This window comes from Montipora foliosa, chromosome 2 (assembly GCF_036669935.1).
Source record: "Montipora foliosa isolate CH-2021 chromosome 2, ASM3666993v2, whole genome shotgun sequence".
Lineage (NCBI taxonomy): Eukaryota > Metazoa > Cnidaria > Anthozoa > Scleractinia > Acroporidae > Montipora > Montipora foliosa.
The window spans coordinates 43,422,164-43,429,663 of NC_090870.1; the positions used below are offsets into that span (position 1 = coordinate 43,422,164).

General features: G+C 37.3%; 1 protein-coding gene and 1 long non-coding RNA gene across 2 annotated transcripts in view; both read right to left on the bottom strand.

Annotated features, from left to right (window-relative positions):
- Positions 1-4,137, bottom strand: part of LOC137990835 (uncharacterized) — a 14,830-nt gene extending 10,693 nt beyond the window's left edge. Inside the window, exons 1-2 of the long non-coding RNA XR_011121565.1 lie at positions 4,008-4,137; positions 856-1,059 (exon numbers count right to left, since the gene is read on the bottom strand). This is a non-coding gene — a long non-coding RNA (uncharacterized lncRNA). The remainder of the gene's footprint in view (positions 1-855; positions 1,060-4,007) is intronic.
- Positions 4,138-7,431: 3,294 nt separating this feature from the next.
- LOC137990836 (uncharacterized) overlaps positions 7,432-7,500 on the bottom strand; it is a 1,170-nt gene continuing 1,101 nt past the window's right edge. The window contains exon 1 of the mRNA XM_068835944.1: positions 7,432-7,500. This exon is cut by the window's right edge and continues 1,101 nt beyond it. The gene's annotated coding sequence lies outside the window, so the exon portion shown is untranslated.

A 7,500-nucleotide genomic window follows, 5' to 3' on the forward strand; every position in this document is an offset into this window, starting at 1 on the left:
TTTCACATGTACCTCCACAAATGTCATTTATTGCATAACCTGTACGTTATACAATAAATTATACATTGGTGAGACAGGTAGACGACTAGATGACCGATTCCGCGAACACCTTCGCGATGTTGAGAAGAATGACAAGGATGCATCTAAGCCAGTCGCTCGCCATTTTAATCTGCCTAACCATTCCAAAAAACACATGGCTATCTGCGGCCTTTCCCTACATCTAGGTACGACGGAAAGCCGCAAGAATCTGGAACAAAAATTCATCTTTCAAATCGGCACCCTTAATCCTCACGGTATTAACGAACGCTTTTCATTTAACTAATATATTCCTATTTTTCACGTTGACATGTTACCACCAATAGCGTAGCTCCTACTCTACTATAAAAACTACACGTAACCCATAATCCCTCGATTCGCTCTGACGAAGGGCTAACGCTCGAAACGTCAGCTTTTAGAATCTCTGTACGGTGGCCAATTTACATTATCAACTCCGTTGATAAAACCAAATTTTTGTAATGAACTGTGCGACCGCCAAACCCCGTGAAAGCAAACCGTGGCGTCTGAGAGATTGAAATTCTGGTCTGTGCGAGGATGAAATCGAGATGACAAGTCATCACACATTCTTCTAACGAAAGAATGACCCAAAACAAGGACAGTAGGAACGCTACCCGGCATATCAGCAAAACAAACGACAATAATACACATCAAGGATCGGCGTTAAGAACTAGAATTATCACACAGGAGATAAAACCAAAAATTAATAGAACTTAACTCTTATAATCGCTTAACTGGGGACCACAGGACTTAAGAGACGTAAAAAAGAAAGAATATACGTAATTCAAAGGTCCAACGTACCTGAAACAATTCGAAATACGTCTACGCTTGAAGAAGGTTAGCGAAGAACGACGCTTACTTGATGCCAGGTCACTAAGCCAACAAGACGCCTACAAGGGCGTATCCGTGGAATGCGCAAACAGTTAACACAAATTGTCCAGTTACAGTCAACTTCAAGTACAGGTAGACTTCGGAAAATGGCGAAAGATTACCAGAAAGATACATCTGTAATATAAAAAATAATAAAAAAAAAGTTGACACTGGCTAAAATATTGTGTTGGACGTTTCGGCAACTGCTGTTGCCTTCCTCAGCAGGGATAAAAAATGCAAAAATCTAACGGCGCCCTGATGGTACACGATGCGTATAAATATTAAATCGCACCTCAACGAATATTTCAAAATAAAATAGACAATAAAAACAAAGGTCTCCAGAGCAGTCTAAAATATTACTACAAATTCTTTATGTTATTGTAAACGTTTGGAAGTGCTATATGTTCGTTTATAGCGTTCGTGTCTCGCAAAGAATGCCAAGCCTCAAGAATAAGTCTTTGTCGCCATGCCGATAACCTGTCAACGATTTCGACGTTCATCAAGTCTATTTGGTGATTGTAGCACATGTGGTGTTTGGCCAACAAGGAGTTTCCATCTAATGTCGCTATGGCCTTTTGCATTTTTTATCCCTGCTGAGGAAGGCAACAGCAGTTGCCGAAACGTCCAACACAATATTTTAGCCAGTGTCAACTTTTTTCTTTTTATTATTTTTTAACATGCCTGGCTACACACCAAACGTTTTTATCTGTAATATAAATTAAAGTTTTTTGTTGTAAAAACTCATTACTAATGTTACTAAATTTACACATGCAAACAACGAAGCCCTATTAGCAGGTTACCAGGATACGGGATCTCTTATTTATTTATTTTTTGGAAGGAAACTTAATTCAAATCCTACAGTTTTACTTGCTTCGTTAACTCCTTTCATCCAAAAATTACAGGATCAGCCTTAAATCATCCGAAAAACTTATTACAAATCACAGTTCAACAACTTATCATCCTGGGCCAGTTGTTCAGAAACTGGGTTTTAAAACGAGTTTTATCCTCTACTCCCAAATGCTGTTCAAGGCTGATATTCAGTAAAACTTTACATTATAAGAAGTCAATCTTGAAAAACAAAAATAAGCAAAGGAAACTGTGACCAAAAAGTTGAAAACATGAAACAAAAGTTTACGCTAATCCTGGATTAAGGTAATTGGCTTTCGAACAACCGGGCCCTGTAATCGACGTCTGGTTCTGTAATCCTGGTTTAGTTCCTTGCAAACTGTATAAATTTGCCGTGGCGAAGACAAGAAGACAACATCCGTGCTCTATTTCTCTCAATGCTTAAAATTTCCGTAATTGCGCGTTTTATAGTCCAGCCCAAAGTTCTAATTTTACAATTCCATAATCTTGATTTCAGTAACTTGGTACCAAACGTTCCACAATAACTTGAAATCTCGTTAAGAAAAATCATTAAATCCAGTAGTCCAGTCCGGATTGAGATCGCCAAAACTCTCTCTATCATCGATTCAAAACTCAACAAAAGCTACAAGTAGTAAATAGTTCTCAGAAACTACAACAGTTCGTCCTGATTCTACACTCGAGCTGAACAAAAACCCAAAAAACCCTCGTCATCGTTTCTCGAGAGAACAGACAAACAGCCGAAAATGTTCTGTGCCTGCCCCTTACGGCACTGAAAAAGTACCGTCCGTTGTACAACAGTACTTGACCGTAGCCCTTGGCCAAGAAACTAATCTTAGCCAAAAGCCCGAGAAGCGATCAGGATACGGGATAATTAGGTAAAAAAATTGTGGGGATACGGGATTTTTAGTCGGGAGGTGGGGGGGGGGGGGGTAGAATTGAGGAGATACGGGATATTTTTTAAAGTAAGAACGCATTGCGTGTGGTAGTGCAGTAACTTGACAGTGGTTTTTTCCATAACTGTCAACTGAGCTGCGTTTTGTTTTTTCCAGGAGATTCAAGTCCTTGCACAATATGTAGCTCTAATAGTACACGACATTGTTTGGTATCGTAAATCATTACGGTGCCATGGTAGACATCTTTGCTATATACCCTCTAAGAAGACATGTGGTTCAGTAAAATACTAAGCCCAGAACTATTGAAGAAAATAACAGGAAATCGAGAAACATTTGGCTTCAAAGCTGACATGTTGATCATTTACAACTTCTTTTTCACCACAAGCTTAAGCGTGTACTCTGAGCTTCTGACACCTTTCCAAGACCAATGTTACTAAATTTTTTTCTCTTTCCAGCGGGGTTAGTATCTGGATGGGAGACGTCAAAATATGCGACTTTTGCTGTCAGGAACATACGCCCAAAAATTCTATTTTAACGCTCAAAAATGCGAACAAAGCAAGGTACAGATTTTGCTAGCCTGCTTTATGCAAAACAAATATTGACGAAAAAGTAAATAAATATTAATATGTAGTTTTTAAGGAGAGCAGAAGGAACTTTTAGGAAGTGTCGATCGAGAATAAAACAATTTGCCATCAGCGAAAAACATTTCGGGAGATTTTTGTTACGTTCCATCAGAGTTCAATTTTTCTATCGTACTTTTGGTCATACAAGTAAAATCGCAAAATCGAAAGTGACATCGATTTTAGCGGCCGCCTGTGATCAAGTTATACCTTGCGTGTTTACTGACAACTCACGAAACAAAGGATGCATCTGTGGCAAAATGTCGGCATAACACCTGGTTTTTGTTAGTGCGTTTTTTTTCTTTCAAGTGTTATAAAGTTCGACAAGATCTATGTGCGAATTTAACATAAAGATCACAATCGTTGATGCTAGTCCAAGTGTCAGCTGAAGTTAAGCTCCTCTGAATAAGGTTAGTACTTGGATGGGGGACGGCTGCGAAGTCCCCGTGACGGCGACAGCTAATTCGTTTTTTTTAAACTTAATTTCATTTTTTATCTTGTTTGGCCGTTGAAAGCTATTTTCTTATTTTCTTTCTACCCCAAAACGGCGAACAAACTGGTTCCCAAGAAATATTGGAGTACGTATTCGTTCTATGCAAAATGCTTCCAATGAAGTATTCGTTCTATGCAAAATAATAATGATCACAGTGGAACACACAAGTACGAAGCAAGATCTAGAAATAACGTAGAAAATTATCCTTACCTTTAAAGCTTGCCTTTCTCAAAGAAAAAGCATCTATCCACTTTATCGAATAGTTTAATACTGAAACAATCATGGCGGGAGGAAAGATTCTATTATAAATCTTTGCTTTCACCAGCCTGAAGAAAGTGTGTCACGGTGGCCGAGTGGTCTAAGAAGAATCGTGATGGCTTGGGAAGTATAGGAGTTCTCCACGGGGCAGGGAAGTTTGGAAATACCGGAGGGAATATAAGTCAGTCCACCCGATCGGAGATTAATTCAATATCCGTGGGGTATGCACATTTGTGACTACCAACAAAAAAAAGACACCAGCCCGGTATTAAGACGCGGATGCTTTCGGCATTCCACGTAATAACGCGCTGTCAAGTGAATTCCCTTGAGCCCCCCAGTCACGTGCCCATGTCATGTTTTACTGTATTACTAATCGCTAGCGTAGAAACAGGAAACGCACAAGCCGTGACAAAACATAAAAATTATATTTGCGAACAAATATTCCATTTAGAGTCGACTGTCTTTTTAGAGTCGACTCTTGTTATTTTGCATCTGCGATCGTATTTGATATAACAGGACATATGTCAGTCTGTTACTGACTCATGTCGCCTTATTAAGTCTATTAACCCTTTAAGGCCCTAGGGGGGGGGGGGGGATTGACGAGTAAAATGAGATAATTTTCACGCTTTTTTGACAGTTCAGTTTCAGTACAGTTTTTATTATGTATTTTGCATAAAATATCACAAAACTATGCAATGCTCGCAGTTAGCAATAGCTAGTCGAGGCGAGCATTGCTTACAATAAATATTCCAGATAAAATGGTTACAAATACATAACTATACATTCACATAAAAATAAATAAATAAATAAAATAAATTAGTTTTAGAATACAGTTAGTGCAGTGAAGAACAGCTTAAAACTTGTACAGTATAATATAAATAAACATGAAAAAAGTAGTTTAAGTTGAATAAATAAATTTTTAGCTACATGACTGATACTAAACTAAGGAGTCAAAATTTGCCAATATTATCGAAACATCAATGTAATCATCATATTTTAGCAGTCTTTGTAAGAGGATATCATCAACATTATTTTTGAAGTTAGATTTTGACATCTGGCGGACTTCACAAGATATGCTATTCCAAATTTTAACGCCAATTCTTGAGAAAGATCTTTTTTGAATATCTATTCTCGAACGTTTAAGAAAATATCGCCTCTTTGCGATGATATCGTCTCGTAAGCATGAATATGAGTAGGTTAAATATATTAGGAGGTGTCAAGTTGTTTGATACATCATGCATCATCACAGCCACAGATTCAAAATAGAGCATATCTAAAGGAAGAAGACGAGAAGAAATGAAGAAAGGTACGGTATTGCATGAGATTTGTAATCAGCAAAATACATTAGGCGAAGAGCTCGTTTTTGAAGGGTCAAAAGTTTAGTTCTATGAACTTTTGCAGTATTACACCACGCTACTATACCATACATTAATAAGTATGGTTGAATGAGTGACCTGTAGATATGGTGTAAAGTACTCAGCGGTACAAAATGCCTTATCCTAGAGATAATACCAATTGATTTACTTATTTTTGATGCAACATGAGAAATGTGGTAACTCCATGAAAGTTTTTCATCGATGAGCACGCCTAACTTCTTACGCTCCAAAGAGATATAGAGGATATTACATGGCCGCGCGGGGATACGAATTTTATCTTCGAGTGCTGAAAGTATCAGAATTTGCAATAAAAATGTTAATGTAGTAGAGAAGAATTATATTAAAGCACAAAAGTATCGTACATCGAAGACGAAGCTCGTGTTTTATTGGCTAATCCTTTTCGTTACTATGACGACAGCTATATCCTCACATGTGAAAGATAAAAATGATACGTTCACTGCGCGCGGTGAAGATATGAGTTTTTAGTAAAAGGAGAAATCCTGGTATTTCATCAGTATCTATATAATAAATAGCTATTAGAGTCATGGTCAAACACCTAGTTTACTTGATAGTTCAAGATCTTTTGTCTTGGTCGAAATATAACAAAGTTAGATATTTTTTATATTCAATGATAACTTATTAGGGGACCAAAGGACTTTAGAGACGTAAAAAAGAAAGAATATACGTAATTCAAAGGTCCAACGTACCTGAAACAATTCGAAATACGTCTACGCTTGAAGAAGGTTAGCGAAGAATGACCCTTACTACATGCCAGGTCACTAAGCCAATAACGCGCTGTCGAGTGAATTCCCTTGAGCCCCCAGTCACGTGCCCATGTCATGTTTTACTGTATTACATAATCGGTAGCATAGAAACAGGAAACGCACAAGCCGTGGCAAAACATAAAAATTATATTTGCGAACAAATATTCCATTTAGAGTCGACTGTCTTTTTAGAGTCGACTCTTGTTATTTTGCATCTGCGATCGTATTTGATATAACAAAACATAAGTCAGTCTGTTACTGACTCCTGTCGCCTTATTAAGTCTATTAACCCTTTAAGGCCCTAGGGAAGGGGGGGGGGGGGGATTGACCAGTAAAATCGTCTAGCGTTGGACAGAGTAAAATCTATAAATGGCCACTGGGAGTTAAAGGGTTAAAAGAGTGGCAAAATAGATTTTTCCCTCGAATTCTACATTTCATACGGTTTCCAATGATACGTAGTTTGTGGGGCTTTCTCGAAAACAGGCCGTAACACGCTCGAAGATTTGATGAAACCTTAAGTGGGCGTCATTCTCGCCAATGACGTAGTTAGTTGAAAATAATGATTTTCTGAGGAATGTTATGTTCTAGGCAATTATTGGACTTAATTTTCCGCCATAAATATGTTTTATTAATGAACTCAGAAGGGAAAATGATAACTTATTACAAACTCAAGATGTCTGACAAATTACATAACAGCGAAGCTAATGACTGATTACTTTCGATGCATTGCGCCATTAAATACCTTGTACAGATAAATGTTACTTTGTTTTACAAAACTGAATTTGCTCGCAAGTCTATTTTGAGCAAACATAAACGGTGTCTGAGTTTGTCCAGACCTTGAACTTCTTCATCCAACTTCTTCACACTAAAAATTATAGTGAAAGACTACATTTAAAAATGGTGTAAATTTGTTGCCAGCCCAGCTACCCCTTTCTTGTGTGTGTAAGATTACACAAACTTCTAAAGTGCAGTTTAACTCTCAAAAGGATGGTATATTTACTGATGAAAAGTAGTGTAAAATGGGTATTATACACTTTGACACTTCTAAAATAACACATATAGCAAGGATAATATTATCAGAAAGGAAGGGTAAAATTACCCCGAGTGACGGTGTAGTGATCTTTATCCCATCTAAAAAACTTGAAATTAACCTTAAAAAAAAGTATAATTCAACCATAAAACAAAGTGTAATTATGTTTATTACCATCAATTTATAAGTAAAATTACACATGACCCTTTATCAATGGGTATAACATAAACTCAAGCCAAAAATTACAATCGTTTACTGAGTAAAAATTGGCAAGC